This window comes from Pelophylax lessonae (assembly GCF_965119305.1).
Source record: "Pelophylax lessonae genome assembly, chromosome: 7".
NCBI classification, from domain to species: domain Eukaryota; kingdom Metazoa; phylum Chordata; class Amphibia; order Anura; family Ranidae; genus Pelophylax; species Pelophylax lessonae.
This window is the reverse complement of record NC_138774.1, coordinates 218,308,533-218,323,914: the sequence shown is the minus strand read 5'-3', so window position 1 is coordinate 218,323,914 and position 15,382 is coordinate 218,308,533. Positions and strand designations below refer to the sequence as shown.

Sequence of the window (15,382 nt, the reverse complement as noted above, 5' to 3'; positions counted from 1 at the left end):
GTCCTCATCCTGACGGACCACAAGAATCTGACCTACCTTTCTGAGGCCAAGAGATTGACACCACGTGAGGCCAGATGGGCTCTGTTCTTGTCACGTTTTAATTACGTGGTCTCCTACCTACCCGGTTCCAAGAACATCAGGGCGGATGCCTTATCACGGCAGTACTCCGACCTGTCCAGGGAGGAGTCGATTCCGACTTCGGTCATACCTCCGAATCAGATCCTGGCCGCCATTCGCACCAGCCTGACCTCTCCCCTGGGTGAGCAGATTTTGGCGGCTCAATCTGGTGCTCCCTCTGGGAGACCCAACGGCAGATGTTTTGTGCCTGAGGAGTTGCGCACTCGGTTGTTGCGAACCTACCATAACTCCAAGACCGCGGGGCATCCTGGAAAGAATCAGCTGTCCTCGGCTGTTTCACGTCTGTTCTGGTGGCCTTCCCTACGTTCCGACATCGCCGCATATGTAGCGGCATGCTCCGTTTGTGCCCAGAGTAAGTCCCCTCGGCACCTTCCGTTGGGCCTTCTGCAACCCATAGCCACCGGGGAGCGCCCATGGTCACACCTGGGGATGGATTTCATTGTGGACCTCCCTGCATCCCGAGGCCATACGGTCATTCTCATGATTGTGGATCGATTTTCCAAAATGTGCCACATTATTCCTCTCAAGAAGTTACCCTCTGCACAGGAGTTGGCCACGATTTTTGCCAGGGAGGTCTTCCGGTTGCACGGTTTGCCCAAGGAGATTGTGTCGGATCGGGGGAGTCAGTTTGTGTCCAGGTTCTGGCGCGCCTTTTGCTCCCAGTTGGGGATTCATCTCTCCTTCTCCTCGGCCTACCACCCTCAGTCCAATGGGGCCGCAGAACGATCCAATCAGGCCTTGGAGCAATTCCTTCGTTGCTATGTCTCCGATCACCAAGACAATTGGGTTGACCTCCTGCCTTGGGCTGAGTTTGCCAGGAACACGGCGGTGAACTCTTCCTCTGGGACGTCTCCCTTCATGGCCAATTATGGGTTCCAACCTGCCGTTTTACCGGAGGTATTCTCTTCCCAGGATATTCCGGCTGTGGAGGATCACCTTTCCGTCCTACGTGCTTCTTGGGTACAGATCCAGAAGTCCCTTGAGGTCTCTGCGCAGCGCCAGAGACTCCAGGCTGATCGCAGACGAGCGCCTGCTCCTTCCTACCAGGCCGGAGACCGTGTATGGTTGTCCACCCGCAACCTCAACCTTCGAGTGCCCACTCCCAAGCTGGCGCCTCGCTTTGTTGGTCCCTTCCGAGTGCTTCGCAGGGTAAACCCGGTAGCCTATGCCCTTGCGCTTCCTCCTGGCATGCGGATCTCCAACGTGTTTCATGTTTCCCTGTTGAAGCCACTGGTGTGTAATCGTTTCACTTCCTCGGTTCCTCTGCCTCGTCCGGTCCAAGTGGGCAATCGTGAGGAGTATGAGGTGAGCAATATCCTGGACTCACGCCTGGTCCGCGGTCGGGTGCAGTTTTTGGTTCATTGGCGTGGTTATGGTCCAGAGGAGCGTTCCTGGGTTCCCTCCGCAGATGTCCATGCTCCTGCCTTGCTCCGAGCCTTCCACGCACGCTTCCCTCAGAAACCGTTCTTTACTCCGCGGAGGAGGGGCCCTTGAGGGGGAGGTACTGTCATGGTCTTACCTTCTTGCTGTTCTCCTTCGTTTGACATGTGCTGGCGGCCATCTTGGTTTCTGGGTTTCTTGTAGCCTCCCACCCTGCGGCTCCTCCTTCCCACTGGGAGGAGCTGGATGCCTAGCTCATATATATAGGAGGTCTGTGGCTTCAGTTCCTTGCTTGGTCCTCCTGTGTTCACATGCTTCTAAGGCTGCTGCTGCTTCTGGTCCCTGATCCTGGCTTCGTCTGACTACCCTGCTGGTGCCTGATCCTGGCTTCGGCTGACTACCCTGCTGGTTCCTGATCCTGGCTTCGTCTGACTACCCTGCTGGTTCCTGATCCTGGCTTCGTCTGACTACCCTCCTGGTTCCTGACCTCTGGCTTCGCAAGGACTCTGCCTCGGTTTCGCCATCCGTTTGGACTTTTGCTTTACAGCTTGATTTTCAATAAAGCCTTCTTATTTTCACTTATCTGTTGTTGTACGTCTGGTTCATGGTTCCGTGACACCCACTTGTGCTAGGGGTTGAAAGAAGCAATTGATATATTCCCCCAACCTGGATAGGAGGGAGTCAACTCCACTTATAACTGGCCTCCCAGATGGGTTATCTCTATTTTTATGGATTTTGGGCACTTGATATATGGCTGGCACTCTGGGCGCATCTGGGACCAAATATCTACTTTCTTTTTTATTTAAAATCCCTTCTCTACTTGCCCATGTAATTAATTTAGTCAGTTTTGCTTTATATTTATTTGTGGGATTGCCTTTTAGTTCCTCATATGTATCAGTATCACTTACTAGTCTATTTAATTCTTTGAGGTAATCTTCCTTATTGAGGATTACAAGTCCCCCACCTTTATCTGCAGACCTAATTACTATGTTTTTCCTTTCTTCCAGTAATTTTAAACCTCTTTCGACATCCTCCTTTTTTTTCTTGATCTTTTAATTTTCATGCTTTCTAGATCATTTTCCACCATGGTTTTAAAAACATCTAAAAATTGGCTATTTTTTAATTTAGGGTTAAAAACAGACTTATTGCGTAATTGTGTATAAATAAAATCTCCGGTAGGTAAATTGTTGGTCAAAGGCCTCCCTGCATAACATTTTTTTACATTAAGTTTTCTAATGAATTTTTGTAGATCAATATAGGTGTCAAATTTATTGATATTTTTGTCTGGTGCGAATTACAATCCTAAACTCAAAACCTTTAATTCATCCTCAGTAAAACTGACATTACTTAAATTAAAAAAAGTCTGATGACAGTACTCAGATCAGCCCAAGGAGGTTGGTCTCCGCTGTTGCTGCCTACTCCGAGATCTCTAATGTTAGTGGTGGGGAAGGTGATGTCGATGATGACGAGTCTATGGACGTCACGTGGGTGCCCACAAGAGAGGAAGAGGAGGGGAGTTCAGAGGGAGAGATGAACCAGCAGATAGGGAGGAGAAGCATGCGGAAGTTACATTGCACAGGTGGGACAAAGCAGACTGCTAATGTATCAGGAGCGAGCCATCAACCATGTACGGTCACATCTGGCGCTCCCAGGACGCTGGCACATGGCTCTGCAGTGTGGGCTCTTTTTACTGTCCGCTGCTGACAGTATTGTTGCCATCTGCAGCCTTTGCAGTCAACGCATAGGTCGCAGTAAGCCCAACACTCACCTAGGGACGACCGTCTTAAGAAGGCACCTGGACTCCCATCACCAAGCCCAGTGGGAGCAACGCCGTCAGAACCTGCAAAGCCACACTCCAGGCTCTCAGCGTCCAGCCTCTTCTCCTCTCTTCTCACAATTGTCCTCAACTCCACCTTCCATCATGCCGTCCTCACGTTTTTCTGGAAAAAGGCAGGCTTCCATGGCCCAAATGTTGGAGCGTAAAAAAATTAAGACGCCGGATAACCCTCTTGCCCAACGGTTGACCGCTGGCTTGTCGGAAATGATAGCCTGCCAACTACTGCCATATAAACTGGTGGACTCTGAGGCCTTTCGAAAATTTGTGGCCATTGGAACACCACAATGGAAGGTCCCAGGAAGGAAAGATTTCTCGCAGAAGGGCATCCCAGAGCTATATGGCCATGTTCAGCGGCAAGTGAATGTATCTCTGGCACACAGTGTCGGTGCCAAGATACATCTGACCACAGACACGTGGTCTAGCAAACATGGGCAGGGAAGGTATATCACTTTTACTGCCCACTGGGTGAACCTTCTGACAGACGTCAAGCATGTAACGCGTGGCACCAGTGTAGATTTGGTTTTACCGCCACAGAATGCATGCAGGCCTGCCTCTTCGTCTCTTCATCCTACTCCATCCTCCCTCTCCTCCTCAGCTGACTCCTCCTTTTTCCGCTGCTACCGTCTCTTCCACTGCGCCGCCCAAGATCCCCAGAACCTATCTGACATGCCAGGTGAGACGTTGCCATGCTGTGCTGCGTCTGTTGTGCCTGGAAGCCAAGAGCCATACTGGTCCTGCACTCCTTTCAGCTTTGCGTTCATAGGCAGATCAGTGGCTAACACCGCTCAATTTGACGGTTGGCAAAGTGGTGTGCGACAACGGTGCCAATCTACTGAGCGTGCTGAAACAGGGCAAAATTACATTGCATGGCACACATCCTGAACTTGGTCATGCAGTGATTCATTATCAAATACCCTGGGGTCCAGGACATCTTGTGGCAGGCCAGGAAAATCTCGGGCCATTTCAGAAGATCTTACACAGCCATGGCTCGCCTTGCTGACATTCAGTGGCGACACAACCTGCCCGTCAGGCGTCTTATTTGTGACTGCCCGACGTGATGGAACTCAACCTTGTATATGCTTGATAACTGCACGTTTCTGCTGGAGCAGCCTAACAACTACCTGTACAAACTCTGCGGCAGGACAGGCTCTGGGGAGCTTGGGTTTTTTCCCCGCGCCAGTGGCTGCTCATTGTAACGCTCCTGCGTTTTATGTATGATGTGGATTTTCAGCTGCAGAAATATTCCACTTCAGTAGTCATGTAGAGAAACGCTGAGACACCATTCCCAACTCTCAATGACTCATCATGTGTGGATGATCTCAATTCAGCAAGTAAATACACACACTCAATAAGATGTTTCCTAGAGTGACTTATGTATATAGTAACACAGTGATGATAGGCTGAAGAGACAGGTTGGGTAGAGATGGTAGATGACAGACACTTGAAAGGAAATGTTCTTGAAAGTAAGATAGTAGCAGATGGGATGCAGATAGGTTTAGCAATCATGTATGCTAGCAGATGACAGAGTAGCAGGTGGACATACAAGAGAGATCAACCCAGTGCAAGAACAGGTGGTAGTAGGCTCAAGAGCTAGCAATCTTAGATAATGCAGATGTAGTAATAGTCCTTAGTATGCAGATCTAGATAGTGTAAGCTTTAGTATGAAAGTTATAGAGGTTTCCCCTGTGGGGTACTTATCACTAATAGCAATGTAGCAGAGGAGAGGTTCGGCAAGAGCGGATGATCCGGTAGCGGGCTACAGGGATCAGCGCAGCGTGGTTCCGACAGCGAGGTATGCTTGCAAGCATGAGAGCTTCAAGACAGGTTAGCATCAAGGCACAAAGCAGTTTGAACGAACACATGTGAGTGAGAGCCGGCGATCTAAATAGCCATCCAGTCCGGCGCTCAGTGATGACAGCATCAGTCTTAAAGGTATATGCGCACCTTACCAAAAGAGAATGGTGGGGCGCATACACTTATGAAAGAGTAATTAGGGTACCCAAAGGTACCAGAACATTACAGTACCCCCCCCCTTAAGGCCGGCTCCTGAAGGCCTCTGGAGCTGGTTTGTCTGGGTACTTCGCATGAAAATTGCGGATTAATCTAGAAGCATGTATGTCAGAGGTGTTTAGCCAGGTGTCGTCTTGGGGCCCATAGTTCTTCCATCGAACCAAGTACTGAAGTCTTCCTCTGTGGATACGAGAATCCAGAATCTCTTTTATCTCATATTCTTCTCCACCTTCAACTTGTACAGGAGGAGGAGGTGGGATAGTAGGCCTTATTCCTTGGTCAGGAACATGGGGCTTCAGTAGCGACACATGGAAAATGGGATGTATTTTGAGGTCTATTGGCAATGTAAGCTGTACTGCAGCTTTTCCAATAAGTTTCTTGATTGGGAAAGGTTCCAAGAACAGAGGTCCAAGCTTTTTGCTAGGGATTTTCAGTCTTAAATTTTTTGTTGAGAGCCAAACGAGGTCCCCGATAGCGTACTGAGGAGAAGGTCTTCTGCGAAGATCATAGTACTTCTTTTGTTGACTATGAGCGTGTGCAATGGTAGTATTAAGCAAACCCAGAGAGTCCTTTATTTGGGTAAGATAGTCTGAAGCTACTGGGTTATTTGAAGGAAAGATGCGTGGTGGAAGAATAGAGGGATGAAACCCATAGTTCAAGTAGAACGGACTCTGCTTGGTCGTACTGTGGGTTGCGTTGTTGTAGGCAAATTCTGCTAGAGGGAGAAGATCCACCCAATCATCCTGTTGGTAAGAAGTGTAACAACGTAAATATTGCTCGATGCATTGGTTGACTCTTTCAGTCTGTCCGTTGGTCTGCGGATGGTAAGGAGAAGTGAGCTTCCGCTCGATCCGTAGTATGTGACATAGTTCTTGCCAGAACTTGGAAATAAATTGTGATCCACGGTCAGACAGAAGAGTTTTTGGGATACCATGTAACTTAAAGACATGTTTCATCAGGAGTTCTGCCGTTTGTTTGGACGAAGGTAGTCTGCGAATAGCAATGAAATGTGCCATTTTTGTCAGATGGTCCACTGACACTAAGATGGTATTAAATCCTTTGGAAGGAGGCAATTCCACTATAAAGTCCAAGGACACAACTTCCCATGGAGTTTGGGGTATTGGTAGACTGCATAGTAGACCGGATGGTCTCGTAGTGTCAATTTTGGACCTGGCACAGACATTGCATGAAGAGACAAATTTTTGTATAGATGTTTTCATGTCAGGCCACCAGAATTGCCTGGTAATTAGATTAAGAGTCTTTGTCATACCCATATGTCCTGCCATAGGCACATCATGCGATAATTCCAAGATCTTGGTGCGTATGGTAGGTGGTGTGTAAAGTTTGTCGTTGTAGTAGAGGAAGCCTTCTGCATCAGTATTTAGTTGTGGTGGGGGTGAATCCAAACTTATACCATGCAAAACCTCTTCCTTCAAGGAACGGACAACTCCAATAATGCGTTTGTGAGGTATTATAGGAACGGAAGGGATTTCAAAGCAGTTTTCTTCAGCTAGTCGTGACAGTGCATCCGCCTTTTTGTTCTTATCTGCAGGTGTGTAGGTCACTAGGAAGTTAAACCTTAGAAAGAATAATGACCATCGTACCTGTCGGTGTGAGAGAGTTTTGTTAGTCTGAAGATATTGGAGATTTTTATGGTCCGTGTATATAAGTATTGGTAATTGGGTGCCTTCGAGTAGATGTCGCCAATTCTCCAGAGCCAATTTTATAGCAAGCAGTTCCTTTTCACCCACTGGGTAATTTATCTCTGGACTGCTTAGGGATTTAGAAAAAAAGGCGACTGGATGAAGTGGTGAAGTGTGAGTTGGTCGTTGGGAGAGTATTGCTCCTACTGCCATGTTTGACGCATCTACTTCCAGAATGTATTGGAGGGATGGGTCTGGATGGCGTAGTATGGGAGCAGAAGTAAACCTTGTCTTTAACAGGTGAAAAGCTTTATTTGCTTCATCTGACCATTTGAATGGTTTTTTAATGCTAGTGAGCTGTGTGAGGGGTCTCACAATGGCAGAGAAGTTTCTAATGAACTTCCTGTAGAAATTCGAAAATCCAAGGAATCGCTGTAGCGCCTTGCGTGTGATTGGTGTAGGCCAATCCTGAATGCAGGATATCTTACTCATGTCCATCTCGATTCCTGTTTTGGATATGATGTAGCCTAGAAACAGTACCTCTTCTTTATGAAACAAGCATTTTTTCAGTTTCACATAAAGGTTGTGTGCAAGCAATCTCGATAATACTAGTCTTACATGTCTTATGTGTTCAGACAGGGATCGTGAATATATAAGTATATCGTCCAGATATACCACAACACAGACATCTAGTAAGTCTCTGAAAATATCGTTTATAAATCGTTGAAAAACTGCAGGGGCGTTGCATAGCCCGAATGGCATTACAAGATATTCGAACAATCCGTATCTGGTTCTGAATGCAGTCTTCCACTCGTGTCCATCACGGATTCGAATGAGATTGTATGCTCCTTTCAGGTCCAATTTTGAAAAATAGGTAGCTCCACGCACCTGCTCAATGAGCTCAGGGATAAGCGGTAGAGGATAGCGATCTTTTATTGTAATAGCATTCAATTGCCTATAGTCGATGATAGGCCTGAGACTTGAGTCCTTATTGCGGACAAAAAAGAGTCCTGCTGCTGTGGAAGAAGTGGAAGGTCTAATAAAACCTTTTTCCAAATTCTCATCCAAATAGTCTTTGAGATGGGAAAGTTCATCCTGTGAAAGAGGATAAACATGACCGAACAGCAATTTGCTATTTGGGAGTAGATCAATGCTACAATCATAGTCTCGATGGGGAGGTAGTGCTTGAGCATTTTTCTCAAGAAAAACCTCAGAGAGATCCTGATAACATAGTGGTGCAATCTCATCTGTCACCACAGACAGGATCTTCCCGAAAGACGGGAGGTTACACGTACCCTCGCAATAGCAAGAGAGGAAGGTCAGGGTCCGTTCCTTCCAATCTATGGTTGGTTGATGTGTGTGCAACCAGGGAAGTCCCAAAACAATGGGAATGTGGGGTGAAGGTATTAGATCGAAGGTAGTGGTCTCCATATGAGACCCGTTAGTAGTGACTAGGAGTGCCTGTGTCTGATCAGTGATCGGACCAGAGGATAAAGGAACACCGTTAATAAGACTCACTGAGACAGGTTTAAGTTTAGAAATAATAGGAACTTTATTTAAAGCAGCAAAACGTATGTCAATATAATTTCCACAAGATCCTGTGTCAATCATGGCCTTAGTAGTAATCCTGTTCTGGTCCCACTGTAATGTTAAGCAAACAGAAAGGTAAGGGTTAGTGATTGAAGTTGTCAATCCCCCTAGGAGGACATGTGAACACTCACCCTTCTTTTTGTAGACTAGGGGACAGACGTTTATCTTGTGATCCGGGGATGCACAGTACAAGCAGAGATTACCAGATCGTCTTCTGGCTCTTTCCATAGTTGATAGAGGTGGGCGTATGGTTCCTACCTCCATAGGAACGGGGTCAACGGCCGAAATCTGAGAAGAACTGGATAATGGCATTCCCATTTTCTCAGCCTTTCTTTCTCGTAGTCTTCTATCTATGGTGATACTGAGTTGTATCAATGCATCCAGGGTTTTTGGCAGATCCGCTCGGGCGAGCTCGTCTTTAACGGCCTCTGATAGGCCAAGCCTAAATTGGGATTTCAGAGATGCATCATTCCATTCTGAATCAAGGGTCCATCTCTTGAATTCTGCGACAAAGTCTTCTACAGGTCTCCCACCTTGTTTCAAGGATCTTAATTGAAGATCGGCAGTACTCTGCCTATTGGGATCATCATATAGGCTAGTGAGTTCTGCTAGGAACAAGGCATAGGAGTTGAGAAGCTGGTCGCTTTTCTCAAAAAGAGAGTCTGCCCAGGCCCGAGGATCGCCTGTTAGGTAAGAAATAATAGTACAAACCTTAATGTGATCAGTAAGGTAGGTACGGGGTTTTAGCAAGAAAAGTAACTCACATGCGTTTTTAAATTCGCGAAATTTTTTGCGATCGCCTGTAAATACCAAAGGAGGATTTATTTTGGGTTCAGGGGACTGAGCAGTGGTAAGTTGTGTCAGTCTAATTACCTGCTGCGACAGAGCCTGATTGTCTTCTTTTAATTCAGCAAGTGCGTGTATTAACGCAGGTACTTGCTGTTTTAATTGTGTCATCTGAGTGGTTATTTCTGCTGAATCCATTTGTGGTTCGTTCAATCTGTAACGCTCCTGCGTTTTATGTATGATGTGGATTTTCAGCTGCAGAAATATTCCACTTCAGTAGTCATGTAGAGAAACGCTGAGACACCATTCCCAACTCTCAATGACTCATCATGTGTGGATGATCTCAATTCAGCAAGTAAATACACAAACTCAATAAGATGTTTCCTAGAGTGACTTATGTATATAGTAACACAGTGATGATAGGCTGAAGAGACAGGTTGGGTAGAGATGGTAGATGACAGACACTTGAAAGGAAATGTTCTTGAAAGTAAGATAGTAGCAGATGGGATGCAGATAGGTTTAGCAATCATGTATGGTAGCAGATGACAGAGTAGCAGGTGGACATACAAGAGAGATCAACCCAGTGCAAGAACAGGTGGTAGTAGGCTCAAGAGCTAGCAATCTTAGATAATGCAGATGTAGTAATAGTCCTTAGTATGCAGAGCTAGATAGTGTAAGCTTTAGTATGAAAGTTATAGAGGTTTCCCCTGTGGGGTACTTATCACTAATAGCAATGTAGCAGAGGAGAGGTTCGGCAAGAGCGGATGATCCGGTAGCGGGATACAGGGATCAGCGCAGCGTGGTTCCGACAGCGAGGTATGCTTGCAAGCATGAGAGCTTCAAGACAGGTTAGCATCAAGGCACAAAGCAGTTTGAACGAACACATGTGAGTGAGAGCCGGCGATCTAAATAGCCATCCAGTCCGGCGCTCAGTGATGACAGCATCAGTCTTAAAGGTGTATGCGCACTTTACCAAAAGAGAATGGTGGGGCGCATACACTTATGAAAGAGTAATTAGGGTACCCAAAGGTACCAGAACATTACACTCATGCACGATGCATGCAGACTTCTGCGGCCATTTGATGAGATCACCAAACTGGTCAGTCGCGGCCAGAGCGCCATCAGTGACATCGTACCTTACGCCTTCTTTCTGGAGCGTGCATTGCGTCACGTCATTGATCAAGCCGTCGAGGAGCAGGAGCAGGAAGATGAGGAAGTCGCAATGCTGGATGAATTCCCAGGGGGGCTACTCCATCTGAGACAAGTCAACAACAGAAGTCTAAAGAGGAGTCAGAGGAGGATGGTCCCGGGGCGGATGAGGAGGAGCAAGAAGAGCATGCTTTAAACCTTTCTGGGATCCCTGGTGTTGTCCGTGGATGGGGGGAGGAGAATGAGGACGACAGTATCCTGGATGATGAGCAGGAGCCAGGCCACTACACCGCTTCCAGTTTAGTGCAAATGGGGGCCTTCATGCTCCAATGTTTTAAGAGGGACCCCCATATAAAAAGCATAAAGGGAAAGGAGCAGTACTGGGTGGCAAAGTACTTAGACCCCCGGTACAAACAAAAAATGGCGTAAATGTTACCACCATCACAGAGGGCTGCCAGAATGCTGCACTTCCAGGCCTTGCTTCAAGAAATGCTGCATTCTGCTTTTGTTTGCGCTGGCAGAGGAATTTCCACTCACAGAGAAACAGTTGCGGGTACCAATCCAACAGCGCCTGCAAGAAGAGGGCGTTTTGAAGATGTGTTGGTCACTTCTGATATGAAATCATTCTTTCAGCCGACCCATTGACAGCTGTACTCCGGATCCAGCATCAGGGAATGCCTAGACTGACAGGTGTCTGACTACATCGGGTTAACGGCCGATGTGGACGCTCTGAGAAGTGATGAACCCCTGGACTACTGGGTGGGCAGGCTTGCAGCAGGGGGATCATGACCGATAAGCTCACTCGCCTAGCTCACGACAGTGTTGACTACCTCACATTTCTAAAAATGAATGAGTCATGGATCTCGGAGGAATTCAACACATGTGACCAGTACCTCCAGCCACAGAATACAAAGTTCTTTGGTGTCAGGTGAACACATGTGGACTAATTTTTGGGGCCTGTAATGGGCGACACTTACTTATTTATCCTGTGAATGCCTAATGTACCTCCAGCCACAGAATACAAAGTTCTTTGCTGTCAGGTGAACGCATGTGGGCTAATTTTTGGGGCCTGTAATGGGCAACACTTACTTATTTATCCCGTGAATGCCTAATTTTTCAGACTGGAATTGAAAATCAATGGGTCTGTAAATGTTCCGCTAAATTGTGGAATGGATGCGGACCCATTTTACAGACGTGGGAATGGACCCTATATGTATTTGACATGTATTTACCGGCTGCTGTCAGTTCCGGCTGGTTTAGGCCGAGCTATTACATTATTAGTCGATCGCAGACTCGCTTAATACTTCTGTTTTGTCAGTGTCCATGTTGTGGGACTATGTGTGCACAGCTGGTAAGCATTTTGTGGCTGCAAATATGATCTGGAGGTTTTTAATGTTCGCCTGCCATTAAAATTAATGGGGCCCGCCGCAAACTTGCGGTTCGCAAACATTTGAGCGAGTTTGCAGATCGCGTTCGCAAACCGCCCCGTCCGATGTTCTTATATCAATACTAGACAATGCATGTGAAGGAAAGAACAAGGGGATACATAAGGCTAATGTTAATTGAGCCTAGAGCGACCAATCCTGTCCATACGCAAAAAACGGAGAAATAAAATGTGAATAGAGGAAATGTAGGGACTGTGTAGTGTTTTTGTTTTTTGATAGTGCTTTAAGTTTGCTCGGAGCAATACCACTTTTCAAATTGTGAAACATAGTTTTTTTGGGAATCATAGGACCTAATATGGTGTCCTGTTGCAAGACGTTACAATTTTTTTTTTACTTTTTTCTATGTATCAGAATCTGGAGTGATACTGTGTGATAAACCGTATTGCGGTCTGATCGTTGTTCGATGTTTTTACTGTGCTGTTTTGCCAGATGTGATGATTATATGTGCATTAGGATCGCAAAACCTAATCTGAGAGGAGCTGCATCCACTTTACCTGGTGTTCCCTAACACTCTCCTGGTCCTCTTATATGCCCCATTTAATGACGGTTGGGTTCCAGTCAGCGCAATAGCTTATTCTTTTTCTTTGACTCCTTACCTGTACCTATAACTACCTACAACTAAGTGAGTCAGAGCAATGGCAACCCCCCCCTTACCTCCTCTTGCTTGCTCTCTTCTGAGAGTCTGTAACTCCTGGCGGTTTCATGTGGCACATTTTTAAAAAAAGGGTTGGGGACTTTTTTTCCCAGCGTTATTCATGAGTGCAGCAGCCCATTCAAATGAACCTGACTGTACATATGTGAACCTAGACTAATGCTGACAAGTGGGGGTGAAGGTTCTGCCCCTTACCTGTGGAGTGTAGAATGGGATATGGCAACACCTCCCCACCTGCATCAGATCACTAGGGGGGTAAAAGGCAGAATCCACAAAAAAATTGTGTAAGTGTGACTGTCGCTGTTATGGTGACCAACGGACCAATGAGGACAGAAGTATAGCTGCCAGTCCGTTGACCGGCCTGGATCCAAGGGTTTCTAACTTTCAATTGACCTCAAGTGGGCTAGACAGGGACAGCTAAAGAGCTGGATATGGAATGCAGGCTGTAAAATGCCCAGGCCTGTGATAAAGGGTAGGGGAAGGAGGCAGGAGAGAACGAGATGTTCAAATGGGTAAAAGTCCACTTTAAAGTTTAATTTTCTGTATTTGGAACTTGTAAACTTGTATCACATTATTATGCTTCATCTAACCCCCGTATCTATGTATGTATTTATTGAGACATGTCCTAAATAATGAATAAAAAAAAGTTATTTTTCCTTTAACAACCAGGGCAGTGGAGGGTCAGCTGCTTTGGCAGCCTACAATTTGCCCTGTTTGCAGAAACAGGATTAGAAGGAAGCAGCTTTTTCCTCTTGCGGTGTAGTTAGGTATGTCACTATGTTGATCCACATTTTTAGCTGGATGGGTTATACAGAATATGGAAAGAGTAGCTCTCCTTCTATGATGACTACACAATGCATTTCTATAGTCAAAACTAACAATCCAAAGCAGTAAAGCTCTTTTTCACTATGCTGTACAATTTATGTTTGAATGTTCTTGCTTAGTTGCCAGAAATTGCAAAGATCTTCAGACTTATGGAGAAGTGCTAAGTGACTGGTACACCATATACCCGGATGGCACACAGCCGCTGAAAGTCCTGTGTGATATGCATACAGATGGAGGCGGATGGATAGTGAGTATAATCATATATCATCATCATAGGTGGTCACTGGGTGCCACATCCCAACATATGGTTCAAAAAACAAAGTTACACAGACATGGACTTTTAGGTCATCACACCAAGAAGCATACCCAAGACATCTATATAAAAAATATTACAAAATGTATTAGAACATCCAAAATATTTTTTTACACAAAAGCATAAAAATATGAGAAAACAAGCATTGTGAGAATTTTGTTCACCACTCCATGTAGTCTGCCACACACTTATTACTATACAGTAGACCCCTGTTATATCGCAGTTCAGTTTTTGCGGTCCCGGTATATTGCGTTTTTTTTCTGTAAGACCTATTAATATTATTTTATTAATTAAATCATTGTTAATTAAATATTTTTGTGTTTTCCATTGCTCTTGCTCTGTCTCTCAGTATCTTTTATGTGTTTAAATGTGTTTCTATTGTTTTAAAAGTGTGTTTAAAGACCTTAAAATGCTTTTAAAAGTACAGTGACAGTTATAAAAACATGCCTAGAGTGTATTTAAATAGGGTATTTCTATTTTGCGGATTTTCGCTTTTCGCGGGTGGGTCCAGAACGTAACCCCCGCGATGGAGGGGAGTTTACTGTAGTACAATTATAGTTGCAGACGGAGCATACAGATCTTCAATGTATGATCCCCAATATCCAGAGGTTGCAGGCACAGCGCGTTTCACAGTCATTTATGCCGCTTCCTCAGGAGCTTAGTGTAGAGGGATCTACAATGAACATGGAATTGTAAAAACACCATATTCAGTATACAGTATATATTTATTCAATTATTTTATTGAATAAATGTATATATTTGGAGTTTTTACTATTCATTGTTCACTGTAGACCCCTTCATATTAGGCTCCTGAGGAAGGGGCATTAACGACCACAATGTGTAGAAAGATGATCTGCACACCGGTAGTTGCTCTTAAAAAATCTTCATCTTTATTCAGGAACCACAGAACACAACTGCTGATAAGATCAGTTGACCTGTTTCAGCCTATAAGGCCTTGGTCATAACTACATTTAGACACAAAACTTTGAAATATATAATGACTCTACATATCACAGGCTCCACCCATTCATTATCCCAAATAATTGCACACAATGACCAAAAATTTGAATCAGTTGTAGTATATACTAAGGAAACCCATGTATGTGCCACTTAATATCCACAAACTACACAATGATAGTATACATAGATTAAAAAAAAAAAAAAAATCTATGAAAATAATAAAGAAAAGTTATAAAGAGACCGAGAGGGAAGAGAGTTACTGGAAAGAGACAGTTTAATGTATGTGCAGATCTAGATCCCATCTCAGGTTTAACCCCCAAGGTGATCTGGAATTAAGTGTAAAAATCCACCATGCCTCTCTTCCTAGTAACCTTCTTTACCTATCGCCTCCTCTAGGTGAGTGAGACAGCCGTTCTATTCCTCTAAAACCAAATGAGGAAAGATAACCCTGATGGCATTCCCTAAAGTGACGTGTTGCATTGGAAATATTTCTAACATTTAAATTATTTGTGTCACAATAGTGTTCCCCTATTCTGGTTCTCAGGGGACGTGTGGTGCAGCCTACATAGTGTAGGTCGCATAATGCACAAATAATCAGATAGACTACACAATTTGTGCCACAGTTAACATATTATTGTATGGTAAACTCCTCAT

At 45.2% G+C, this 15,382-nt stretch overlaps 1 protein-coding gene across 1 annotated transcript in view; it reads left to right on the top strand.

Annotated features, from left to right (window-relative positions):
- The window catches only part of LOC309559549 (ficolin-1-like), a gene marked incomplete at its 3' end in the record, with an annotated part of 72,255 nt that overhangs the window by 30,098 nt on the left and 26,775 nt on the right, over positions 1–15,382 (top strand). The window lies entirely within an intron of this gene.